The sequence below is a fragment of the Ursus arctos genome, unplaced genomic scaffold, assembly GCF_023065955.2.
Source record: "Ursus arctos isolate Adak ecotype North America unplaced genomic scaffold, UrsArc2.0 scaffold_18, whole genome shotgun sequence".
NCBI lineage: Eukaryota > Metazoa > Chordata > Mammalia > Carnivora > Ursidae > Ursus > Ursus arctos.
Genome location: NW_026622852.1, coordinates 31290803 through 31304087, shown reverse-complemented (window position 1 = coordinate 31304087; position 13285 = coordinate 31290803). Strand labels below are relative to the sequence as shown.

Here is a 13285-nt window from a genome sequence, read left to right as displayed (position 1 = left end):
TCCTTTGTTATATTTGATCTCTGAATACACTGGCTTCCCCTGAGAACATCATGCTCCAACATTACTTTTCTAACTTTCTTTGCTCAAGCAAACAGGCAAGCAAAAAACCAAAAAACAAACAAACAAACATTAAACAACTTCCTAGTATATTTATATAATGTTCAAAACTAGAGTTCTTTTTTATGGGATAAAGTGGTCTTATTTGGCTGTCACACATTGAAGTATGAATGCCCAATAGATCAAGCCCCCCAGAGATATTTCTCTTAGATCTACGGTTTTAATTTCTAATTGTTGAATTTTACATAATGAGAAAGTCTGATAATGACATTGTGATTCCTCTCAAATTTAGCTTTAACCAACAAACCTAGAAAATTACTGGCTTTGGAACCATACTTGGGTTCAATACTAAGAACAGCCGAATTTCCCTGTAACTTCATTTCCTCAGCCACAGAATAAGACCAATATCTCCCCTTCAGATTTGTAGGAACAAACAACGTAGCATTTATAAATCACAGAGTGAAGTTTATGGCATTCAAATCATACATGTGATTAGTTACCTTAATTCATTTATTTGGCAAGGTGCTGGATTTGCCTTACATTAGAAGTCACCTGCTCCACATTTTAGAAGGACAGCCCTCAAGGCATCAGGGAATTTCTTGGCTGAGGCTGGTCTGTCAGCAGTGTGGGGAAATGAAAGCCTACAGTAAGGAATGGCAAATACTTGGCACAAGCGCCATCAATCCTAGCTTCTGTGTCTACAGCAGATACCACTCATTGATTGAGCACTCTTTCTCATTGGCCAGAGACATGGTTTCAGAGTTTTCAACCCAGTAGTTCAGGCAGCCTCTCCTAAGTAATCAGAGCTAGCATTGAGATTAAAGCATTTTGCCAGTAATAATACAGCACAAAGATCAGCAAATTTTTCCATAAATTTACTCCAGAGAGTAAATATTTTTTTTTAATTTTTGTGCCATATGGCCTATGTTGCAGATATTCAACTCTGCCTTCCTAGCACGAAAGGAACCATAGACAATATGTAAACGAACGGGAGTGGCTGTGTTCCGGTAAAACTGCATTTACAATAGGAGGCAGTGGGCTACGTTTGGCCCATGGCCGTGTTTGCCAACTCCAGGCCTAGAGCCTCTCCCAAAATCAAGGAGACAAATTCTGCTGAAATAATTTCAGGAGCGTTTGCAAAGGAGGTATTTTGGCAGGCTGGCAAGGTGAGGGATGTAAAAATGGACCTCAGACCTGAGGACTTCCTCTGCTTAATTCTACCTGAAATCCTGATGAGTCCACTTTTCTCCCAATTCTCAGAGATTGCTGAGGTCACTGTGCCCCATTTCTTTTAGACCTCAGCTGACTCAGTGAGTCTGTTCTAGCTGTTTACGTCAATGTGAAAATGCACCAGCTGATGTCTCCTACCCAGGCCATTTATTGTTAATGTTAGATTATAATACTGGGCTTTAACCTTGAGTTTGAGGTTCCTTCCCACTTGAACTCATAATCTAAAATATCACTGGAGACTCCCGTTGCCCCAGCAATTAAAGGAACCCTTGAGTATTGCCTCCCCCATAGCCATGCAATGAATTGAGTTACAGATAAGTGTTATCAAAACTTTCAACTTTCTCTTGGAGAATTCTCACATTGAGTCCCATGTTATATTTTTTTCAACAGGGAGAAATAGGGACGGTTGGGTGTATGACACTGGGCAAGTCATTTTACCTTCCTGAGCCACAGTTTCTTCACCCATAAAATAGAGGTAATACCCTCCCTACTTATTTCATAGAATATTGTGAGACTCAAAGGATACCTTTTTTATATAGATTTATGTGTGGCACAAAAGCTACAACATCCATTAAAACCCTTTTTAGTCTGCCATTCACCTCCACCCACATCACCATAATTACTCACAACGTGTGCAAACACTGGGGCTATTACTGGAGAAATATGTTTACTCATGCAATCTTCACTCCCAAATCAGAGATGTTTGTCCTGATCCATGTCCTATCTTCTTCATTCATCACATGATAGAGAGCATATAAAGGTCTCCAGATGGATCCTGGCTTTCCTTACCTTTTGGTTCCAAGACTCTTCCAAGAATCCAGCATCAGCAAATTAGACAACTATAAAGTTACTTAAATCGTACATGTCTATGCTAAGAAAGGGGATGATAAAGAGGTCTAAAGACAGAAAGGACTGAAGCAGTGACTACTGCTTGGAAGTGTTAGGTAAGAATTATTTACCATAATAGCTTTGACGTGGGCATAAAAGCCCTTCAAATTCCAATTGAAATCCCCTTCAAGAAAAATGAGTAACTAATAATTTTATTATAAAATCAAAGCTGCTGTTCTCCTTCCAAAGTCCTAAATTGCATGGGAATAGTATATTTTATTTCCTGGAAAAATTCAGATTCGGCAACATTCCCAGAGAACTTTGAAACCATTCATTTCAGAACAATCTACATTCTTCATACATGCATTTATCAAATGATTATAAATACCACCTTTTTGGTGTCAAAAGGGATCTGTGGCAATAGCTTTTGCCAAGGTCAATTAGTTCTTCTGTTCCTCAGTTTCCCTACCCTACAAATACTCTTCAACCTTTGTAATGTAGGATTTACAAATATCTGCTTTCTTCTTCATGAGGGCATAAAAAGGAATAAATGGAACAATACCTGTAAAAGTATTTGGGAGCTGAATGATCCATACAGCCAAGTCCAGCAAACCTTCTAAATGATCTCCTACAAGTTAAACAGGAAAGATGATCTCCTTGCAGGCAGAATTTGTCACAAAATGATTTCTGCAATGGAAAATCAAATAATGCACCCTTTATTACCGTTGCTTTTCCTCCCACTTAAGAGTTAGCTGCCTCTTATTAAACATAGTCTCTGCCGCTCAATGGTTTTCCTACTATTTACTCATAAGCTAACAAGGCGACTAACTTTACTGTGAAAAACAGGACATAAATCATTCTTACAAAGTACATTATGTTTGCTCTTCACAGGGCATGATGGTTATAATTTGTACATTCAAAAACTTGCAGTATGTTTGGCTATTTTCCCAACCGGGGAAAAAGAAAGCTAATTCTGTTCAGCTGCTTAGGTCCGGATGTTGGGAAGGCCTTTCACTGCACAACACTTCCAGTAATAAATCCAAGACCCTACTTTCTTTTTTCATAGAGGCTATGAGTGTTCTGTGATGACAAAGTGGAAGATTAGCCACACAAGTTGCTTTAGATGGGCCGAGTGAAGTGTCAAGGCAGAGAGAGAGCATTACTTCTGCTGGAGCTCAGCAGTACCCACCACTCAAATTGTGATGGACAGTCTGCTGGTGAAGCTGACACCCCATAACTTCATGGTTCTGGCCTTGGAAGGTGCTCATTTCAGTAGAGACGGGGTGTTCCATCAGACCTTCTCCTACAATGAAGACTCTCCAAGCATGGGGCCCACTGGCTTCCTCCCCAGGGTCCTTTCTCTTTTCGCTGTCAGTCCCAGGTTGGGGATTTCTGACTGGTCATCTATCCTCTTAATTTCTATTGTGTATCGATTAACTTTATGCACCGTTCCCTCAGGGCTTTACCTTTGGATTTCTGAAATGCTTTTTTTCCTCTCAAACAGCCTGGATCTTGCACATCAGAAGATTTGTCTTTCACAAGTATTTCTCGGAATTGGGCTGCTAAATTTAGAAGACAAAAATGGAACAGTTTCTCTTTTATAATAATCCAATCATTCTTAAAGTAATGAGTGTCTTTAGCTGAACTGGGGAAAGGTAGTGTATAGAACATAAAGGCACTGGCATATTCCAGTATATTATCTCCTTACATCAGTCAGTGCTCTCTGGAGTTTTTCCTAACAGGCGACAGGTCCAAATGAGGTGGTCTTGTTTGGATTTTTATCTTTTGTGCCCAAGGACTTGTCCATAGACTAAGCATCTGCTTCCCATTCATCAAGGGACCCAGAGAGATCCAGGATACTCACTGGCATGGGGCCATTTTCTCTATTATACAATGTGTCCCATTAAGCAATATATTTCTGTGAGATACTGTTTTAAGAGTTCTTCTGAAATATGTCAAAGAGCTTCTTGGAAGTTCTAACAAAACATGGACTATGCATCTATTTCTTCTTGAATTAATGAGAAAGCATAATTTGAAAGTAGGCCCCAAATAAAAAGCTATCGATAAAATAACTGTTCTATCCCTGCCAAAGAATGCTTCTCAAAGAGTGTTACTTGAGCATAAAAAGATCTGGTAAACTCTCCAGAATAGTAACAATACCTTCTCTTTACTAAAAATGCACTCTGGACTAGTGCTGCGTATATAAGAACTCATTTACTTCACCCACAACTCTAAAGTAAATATCTTCCCATCTTATTTGTAAGGAAATTGAGATTAAGATGAAATAACTTGTCCAATTTCATACAGCCAATAACTATGGGAGTCAAAATTCAAACCCTAGTTTATCTGACTCAGAAATATACATCAAAGTCAACCACAGGGCTGGGCAACAATACAGATGCCCACTTACCTCCAGTGATTGTCACCCACTGAGTCCTGGGGTGCAGGTCGCTGTGCAGATTAAGCCCCTACTCAGCTTCCAGACTACCTCAGTTTAACATTCTGTGCATTGCGTTTGGTAGTTTTCTGATCCTGGGATATTTACTTAACTTTGCTGTGCCTCCATTTATTCATCTTTAAAACAGGGAGAGAAAGAATTGTAATCGTCTCTTCCCTATAGAGTCATTCTGAGTTAGCATATGTAGGTACTTGCATATGTTACATACTTGAAATGGTATCTTGACATGGTAAACACAGTTATTATTGATCTAATGCACTACTGACCAAATCCTCTAAAACACAATGTGTCCCATAAGGCAGTGTATTTGTGTGAGATACCAGATGAGATTTGATAAATGACTGCTGCATTCTTCTCTGACTTTAGAAGAATCCATGGGGTAAACATCTAATCACATGCAAAAATTTTAGGACATTGTCACCTTTTTACACTGCAAATTTAATGTAAGAAAATCATATGTACTAGCCATAAGACACCTGAAGAATATGTTTTTAGCTGTGCTATAATATAGAGTAACATCTTATAGAACAATTACTTTTTTAAGAAAAAGCAACAAATTTATTGTCATAGTAAAGATACTGACTGAGGGTGATGGAGAGCAGAAAACCAGAACATGGGGATGAAAGTAGGAATAAGATTATAATGGTTTTTTTTTTTAAGACTTTGTTTTTTAGAGCAGTTTTAGGTTCACAGCAAAATTAAGAGGAATATACAGAGATTTCCCATATCCATCTGCCTGCACACTTGCATAGCTTCCCCCATTATCAATATTTCCAACCAGAATGGTACACTTGTTACAACTCATGAACCAATATTGACACATCATAATCACCCAAATCCACAGTTTACCTTAGGGTTCACTCTTGCTGTTGTACATTTATGGGTTTGGACAAATGTATAATAACATATATCCATACTTACAGTATCATATGGAGTCCCCTCAAAGTCCTCTGTGCTCTGTCTATTCATCCCTCCCCAACCCCCAGTCCCTGGCAACCAATGATCTTTTTACTGTCTCTATAGTTTTGCCTTTTCCAGCATGTCATATAGTTGGAATAATACACTGTGCAGCCTTTTTAGATTGGCTTCTTTCACTTAGTAATGTGTATTTAAGATTCCTCCAGGTCTTTTCATGGCATGATAGTTCCTTTCTTTTTGGCACCAAATAGTATTTCATTGTCTGCATGTAGCAGTTTATTTATCCATTCACCTAATGAAGGGCACCTTTGTTGCTTCCCAGTATTGGCAGTTATGAATAAAGCTTCCATAAACATCCATGTGCAAGTTTTTTTTTCAGAGTGTACTACTCCTTTTTTACTTAAAATCAATTAATTAACATATTGTATTATTGGTTTCAGAGGTAGAGTTCAGTGATTCATCAGTCTTATATAATACCTAGTGCTCATTACATCATGTGCCCTCCTTAATGTCCATCACCCAGTTACCCCATCCCCCCGACCCCCCTCCCCTCCAGCAACCCTCAGTTTGTTTCCTAGATTCAGCATCTCTTATGGTTTGCCTCACTCTCTATTTTCATCTTATTTTATTTTTCCTTCCCTTCCCCTATGTTCATCTGTTTTGCTTCTTAAGTTCCACATATGAGTAAAATCATAGGGTATTTGTCTTTCTCTGACTGATTTATTTTGCTCAGCATGTCATTGCAAATGGCAAGATATCATTTTTGATGGCTGAGTAGTATTCCATTGCATGCATATATATATATATATATATATATATATATATATATATATATATATACCACATCTTCTTTATCCATTCATCTGTTGATGGACATCTGGGCTCTTTCCATAGTTTGGCTATTGTGGACATTGTTGCTATAAACATTGGGGTGTGGGTGCCCCCACGTGCAGGTTTTTGTATGAACATAAATTTTCAACTCCTTTGGATAAATACCAAGGAACACGATTACTGGACTGTATGGTAAGAATATGTTTAGTTTTGTAACCACCAAACTCTTCCAAGGTGGCTATACCATTTTCCATTCTCACCAGCAATACATGAGAGTTTCTGTTGCTCCACATTTTCACCAGCATTTGGTAATGTCAGTGTTCCAGATTTTGGCCATTTTAATGGGTGTGTAGTGGTACCTTGTTTTAATTTACATTACATTGATGACATAATATGAAGCATCTTTTCACATGCTTATTTGCCACCTATATATCTTCTTTGGTAAGGTGTCTGTTAAGGTCTTTGGCCCGTTTAGGGGGTTGTTTTCTTATTGTGGAGTTTTAAGAGTTCTTTGTATATTTTGAATAACCATTCTTTATCCAATGTGTCTTTTGCTGATATTTTCTCCCAGACTGTGGCTTGTCTTGTCCATCTCTTGACATTATCTGTCACAGAGCAGAAGTTCTAAATTTTAATGAAGTATAGCTTATTCATCAATTCAGTCTTTCGCAGACCAAGCTTTTGGTGTTATATCTAAAAAGTCATCACCAAATCCAAGGTCATCTAGGTTTTCTCCTATTTTCTAGGGATTTTATAGTTTTGTATTTTACATTTAGTTTTGTGATCCATTTTGAGTTAATTTCTGTGAAGGGCATAAGGTCTGTGTCTAGATTCATTTTCCTGTGTGTGGATGTTCCAGCACCATTTGTTGAAAAGACTATCTTTGCTCCATTGTATTTCCTTTGCTCCTTTGTCAAGGATCAGTCCGCTATATTTATGTGTGTCTATTTCTGGGCTCTCTATTCTATTTCATTGATCTATTTACCTAGAAAAACTATTTCTTTCACCCAACTATGAGATATAAAGTAATTTAAAAAATAGAATGGTTCAAATTTGTTAAATTTTAAGTCTCATGCATGTTTAAGGCTAACCAGTGATTTTTTTTCAAATTATTCGAATGCAGGCTGCTGGTTATATGGGAGAATATTACTATAGTTCAGACAGGTAAGAGTAGTCTCTTGCACAAAGCAACTAATCCCAGTTGTGTTTAATAAATATATTTTGTTCACAAGGCTCTACCCCTTTTATCAAACTATTTCCTCATTCTGGTATCCAGAAGCATGTGTGTCTTGAATTTCTAAAATAAAAATGGTCCAGATAATCTTCTTTGCTCACTATCAACATACAGAATTCAACAATAATTTAGAAAAAAAACTGTATTAGTGAAAAAAAAATCCCTTAATTAGGTTTGTTTGGAGTTCTTTTGAAGGGAAGATCATTTCAGACATAAGGGGAAAAATCTAAAAAGAATATATATTTAAATATTTATTTAGTTATTCATCAAGTCCTTATTGAATGCTATCAGCATCTCCACCTCTGCAAGATGCTCAAGGGCCAGGTGATTCTCAAATTGCATAGGTTCATGTCCAATAAATATGTTCTTTTTCATATTTTAAGTCCTATTCACAATTATAATTATTACTATATTTTGCCTTTAAACTCTAATTTTAAAACCACACTAATTTAATGTATTTTATAAAAAATGTGATACATTTCTTGAGTAATTTCAATTACAGCACAAATATTAAACATTACCAAAACCACTTGCTTTTAAGCACACATATAGAATATTTACACCTTATTTGAACTATACTTTTACCTGTTCAATACTTGTTATCAAATGCATTCTTAAATTCACAACCTAGAATTAATATTTTTATCCCAAACATTTTAAACTAAATCATTTACATTTTTACTGGGAACCAAATCCACTCTAGCACTAATTATGTTTGTGTTCAGTTTTAAGCATCCAATTATATTCGCACTGTATTTCAAGCATTCAACTCTTTCGGTGAGAATTTTATAGCTAAAAATATACACATGCCCTTTCAATGTCTCCATTTTCTGCCCCATTTGTGCCATTAGTCAACATTAGGGAGGATTCTGATCAAGGAAAACAGCAAGTAGATACCGGAAATACCAATGTAAAAATAAGATTGTGATAGAAAACACTATGTTTACAAATTACTTCCAGCTAACACTCTGAAAATAATAAAGTCCTCTATCTGCTGAAGATCTTAGAGATTATCAAAGAACGTGGATGCCAGCTGAAATCCTCCACATTTGGGGAATGCTTCCTTTAGAAACTACACTATACTTTTCATTTTTTGTTAAATGATTGTATAGATTATGTCCTAGATAACACAAACTTTGCCTTCTGTAAAACTGAAGAGATCTAAAGCGTGTGATTCAGGCACATGCCAGTTAACATCACAATAAAAACTAAGGAATTATTGTGATATGAACTGCTTACTGGAATTCTATGATGTAGTATTTGAAATCTGAACTGCAAAAATAAAATAAAGTAAGACCTATTCACTGAGATATTATAAATTCAATGACAATATATATGGCTTGTGTTAGGGACCAAATGTCTGTGTCCCCCCCAAATTCATATGTTGGAACCCTGCCCCTCAGTGTGATGACATTAGGAGGTAGGAGGTAATTAGGTTTAGTTTAGTAATTTGGGAGGTAATTAGGTTTAGTTGAGATCATGCACAGAGAATCCCCATGATGAGATTAATGCCTTTACAAGAAGAGGAAGAAAGCTCAGATCTTCCTCTCCCCACCTTGTGAGGACAGGGTTCTCTTCATGGCTCTATTCCCAGCAGCCAGCACAGAACCCTGCACATAGTAGGTGTTCAATAAATACAAACATGGGGTGGGGTGTGGGTCAAAATAACTTCTGTTTGTTGGCTCTATAACCACCCATTCAGCTGTGTTCCAAGAAGCCAACCAGAAGTTTCTAATAAACACTCTATGAGGTTAAACCTTTGCATATTTTCTTGAAGGCCTGGCTAGTTATTTTCTCTTCCCAAAGCCTGAGGGTAGATTTTTCTTTAGGGACCCATAAGTAACAATGGCTCATTTTATAGAATATTCATCAAACTAACTTTTTTCTTTCCTTGGCAATACATATTGCAATTACTAATTTATTATATTATTACCTAATTCAAAATGTCCCATACAATATCAGCAGGTCTACTTGACTTTAAAGTCTTTTCACAGAAAAACCAGGGTAATCTTCAGGAAAGAGCACAGAATTTGGGAATATATGACTAGGTTTACACTTAGGGTTTTGCCTCTTAATGATTCTGTGATCACAAATAAATTATAACTTTCCTGAATTTAAATTTTCTCACCAGCAAAATGAGCACAGTAATACCTAAGTAATACGGTTAAATGATACAATGTACACAAAGTATTTCGTACAATCTATGGAATTATAAAAATATGCCACTGAAGTTACTATAAAACTAATTTGGAAAACCAGTGCACTTTATTTTTATTAGAACCAACATGGCCCTGTTTCTTGACAATGTGTATAGTAACTTTTTTCTCACTAGCATGGTTTACCCAGAATCATAGATTTACTTAAATCCAGACTCTAAAGAGGTGACCTAATAGAGTCACAGTGAGACACGAGAACTGTGAATTCACCAATTTCACACTCCCCAGGTCTAATTTAGCCAAACCCTGAGGACGATCAATAAGATGCTTGCCTGAGGAAAGAATGCGGCATCAAGTCCACAGAGAACAGAATGACTGTACAGAAGAATTACACCCCAGAAAACGCAAGGAAGCCTTTATGGGAGTGAACTCACTTGTTGAAATTAGAGGAGATCCTTCACTGCTAAATTTAGAATGACACAACAGTGAAAACCCATTACTATTTATCTGAGAAAGAGCCACCTCTAGTTTATATGGTCCACATATAGATGTATGTATGTATCAGTGCTACATGCTGCAAACATGACAGAGGAATGCATGTGAGCCAGGATGCTTTGGGGAAACACTATCCTTAGTTCACAAAAGGAAAAGAACCCACAAAAACAAAAAAGAAATTTTCACGTTCATAGCCAAATTCTGCATCAATTTCTAATCCTCATAATTTACATTTTCATGCAATTTGCACTTATTATTGCCAGATCCCTATGGCTATTGCTACAAGTGGACTGAATCTGTATAACTTAGACTCTTTCCAACAGCTCTCATCTACTTCTCTGAGCACAATAGCTAAGAAGGGCAGTCACATATTCCTGGGGAAGCTGTTACTGATTCCTTAATGTTGTCTTGAGAGATGCCTATGCCCCCAGTCTCCAATTATATATAAATATATTTATGTAAAATATATATGTAATATTTACTCTATAGTCCTATTTTCCATAATTAAATATCCATCTTGGTCCACCGCTCATTTAATGATTTGTCCCTTGGGAAGGCATATTTTTGGCTGAAAGCCTATTTTTAGCCACTATTGCATGCCAGGTCTAAGCACAGGGCCTGGTACAGAGAAAAGACTCAATAAATGTAAGCTATTATTATTATTATTGTTTGCACCTTCTTAAGTTCAAGTAGAAATCTGCATTTGGGAAAAGTATGATGTTTTCCTAAGTATCTCATAAAAGGTCACCCTATTAACACCGGACTAACTCTCTGGTACTGCAAGCCTCTAACACCCGCCCCCCCACTGCCTACCCTTCACCCCCACAGAATGAGGGGGACCAATATTATGAGGACAAAATTTCCTTTGTGTGATGCATGAATTCCCAGACTCCCAAAATGGAAAATAAAAAGCCCTTTCCCAACAGTCAAGAATAAACCTTGTGAGAAATCCACTTTACAGGGTCACAGAGCAAGCTTGAGCTATGGAAAACTGGATTTGAATTCTAGCAACATTTACTAAAAATAACATTTGGCAAACTGTTTACCTCTATAAACTTAGTCTCATCTTCTATAACATAAGGATATTAACATATTTTTGATGACTGCTATGAAAATTAAATAAATATTATATATTTGATAAAATAATATCTTATTATCTTATCTGGAATATGGTAAGTACCCATCAAATGGGTACTTTCTTTCTCTTAATTGTTTCTTGGAACTATTGGATTAAAGGTGATGAAGACCTTCTCACAAGCCATAAAACAGTTGTATTTGCTGTATACTAGAAGCCAGCCTAGGCGAAGTGACTCGAAGTGTCCCCTACAGCTGTGGTTACGTCAAGTTCTGAGTGATGATGAGATGTGCCACTAAGTTACCAACTGATATTTTAGCTGACATTCCCGGTTGTCTTACTCTTCCAGTGGACCCTTGTTCCAGGAAAACTGTCATGACCCAGTGTAAGTAATCTCCTCATTTGCTCTATGGATCTTGACTGAGAGCCTATTGTAGATTTTTAAAGATAGTTTCTATGCCCTCTGAGGGTCAATTAGTAATTTGGAAACAGCCAAAAATCATTGTGAATTTGAACAATAAGGCAGGTGATCAAGCTAAAATGACAAAATCAAGAATGTTTTTGGCAATGGCCAGAGGATTGCCTCTAGCATGATTGCTTAAAACACACACACACACACACACACACACACACACACACACAACTAAGTGCATTCATGGGTGTGCTTATAAAACAAACCATTCTCTGCACCTTCTCAAAAGTTATTTTCCCATTGTGAAAATGAGTATATGCCATTCCCAGTACATTAGGATGATATTAAAGTGTTTTTTAAGAATTTGGAAATAAGATTTACACACAAAGAACAGGACTAGTCAATGACGGAAGTGGACCAGAAATGCCTGAAAAGAAACAGATGTGACTTGGGAGTGAACTGAGGGAAGCTGACTGGATTGTGATACTATTTGGTAAGCAAAACCTAATTAATTACATGCAAAGAGAAGGGTCAGCATAATGCATGGAAAAGAGAAAGGCAGAGCCAGAGGCTGACCGTGTTTCGTTCGGCACTGTTCAGGCAGAGGAGTGCAAGCTTTCCCATCATTGGAGAGGTGATTTCTGCTGTGGGCACGGGTGATTTATTATGTTTCCCCTTGGCCATGATAAAATATCTCTCAAGACTAACCACCTTCATTTGCTCTGATTACAGGCTAGGCAAGTGACCTTCTGATAACACCAGAAGGTGACAGCCTGAGGGCTGACCCTGGGCCATGCCAAACTCTCCAAGATAATGCCACGTTTTAAAACCCCTCGTAAAACCCCAGTCAGTGTTCTGGCAAAAGCTACCCTTTCTGCCTACAAAATATGGCCATGACTGGAGATCTGAAAGTATAGAAAATTACTCAGAAAATTGAAATCACCTTAAACTCACAACCCAGAGACAATTACCGTTAACGTGTTGGTGTACTTCATCCGAACTTTTTATTTTTTCACAAAATTGTTTTACATAACTGATATCAAAATGTATACTGAGTTTTTCATTTTGCTTTTTTGCTAAGCATTACAACCTGTTCTCTGAATTACCTAAGGTATCCATAAATTTAACCACTGAAATTGTATAATATCCCAAGTGATTTTTTTTTCAGTGTACTTAACTAATCCTTTATTACTGGATGTTTGGGTGGCCTCTATAATTTTTTCTTCTTTTTTTTTTTTTAAAGATTTTATTTATTTATTCGACAGAGATAGAGACAGCCGGCAAGAGAGGGAACACAAGCAGGGGGAGTGGGAGAGGAAGAAGCAGGCTCATAGCGGAGGAGCCTGATGTGGGGCTTGATCCCATAATGCCAGGATCACGCCCTGAGCCGAAGGCAGACGCTCAACCGCTGTGCCACCCAGGCGCCCCTATAATTTTTTTCTTCTTTTGTGAAGAATGCTATAATAGGCCTCCTAATACAAAAGGCTGATTCTCTATTTGAGATGATTTCTTTGGTTCAAGTCCTCTCCGTTGATTTTTAAGCTTACTGAGCTCCTTGTTTCTAAATCTAACTGCCCGCTGGACAACTCAC

At 37.3% G+C, this 13285-nt stretch overlaps 1 protein-coding gene and 1 long non-coding RNA gene across 3 annotated transcripts in view; one reads left to right on the top strand and one right to left on the bottom strand.

The window, feature by feature from the left end:
• The window catches only part of PLPPR1 (phospholipid phosphatase related 1), a 582239-nt gene that overhangs the window by 294161 nt on the left and 274793 nt on the right, over nt 1-13285 (bottom strand). For both annotated transcript variants that reach the window (XM_044386778.3, XM_057313626.1), the window contains 3 exons: nt 4526-4689; nt 3582-3677; nt 2678-2802 (listed from right to left, as the gene is read on the bottom strand). The gene's annotated coding sequence lies outside the window, so the exon portion shown is untranslated. The remainder of the gene's footprint in view (nt 1-2677; nt 2803-3581; nt 3678-4525; nt 4690-13285) is intronic.
• LOC123001421 (uncharacterized) overlaps nt 1-13285 on the top strand; it is a 50164-nt gene that overhangs the window by 34804 nt on the left and 2075 nt on the right. The window contains exon 2 of the long non-coding RNA XR_006410290.2: nt 11497-11667. This is a non-coding gene — a long non-coding RNA (uncharacterized LOC123001421). The remainder of the gene's footprint in view (nt 1-11496; nt 11668-13285) is intronic.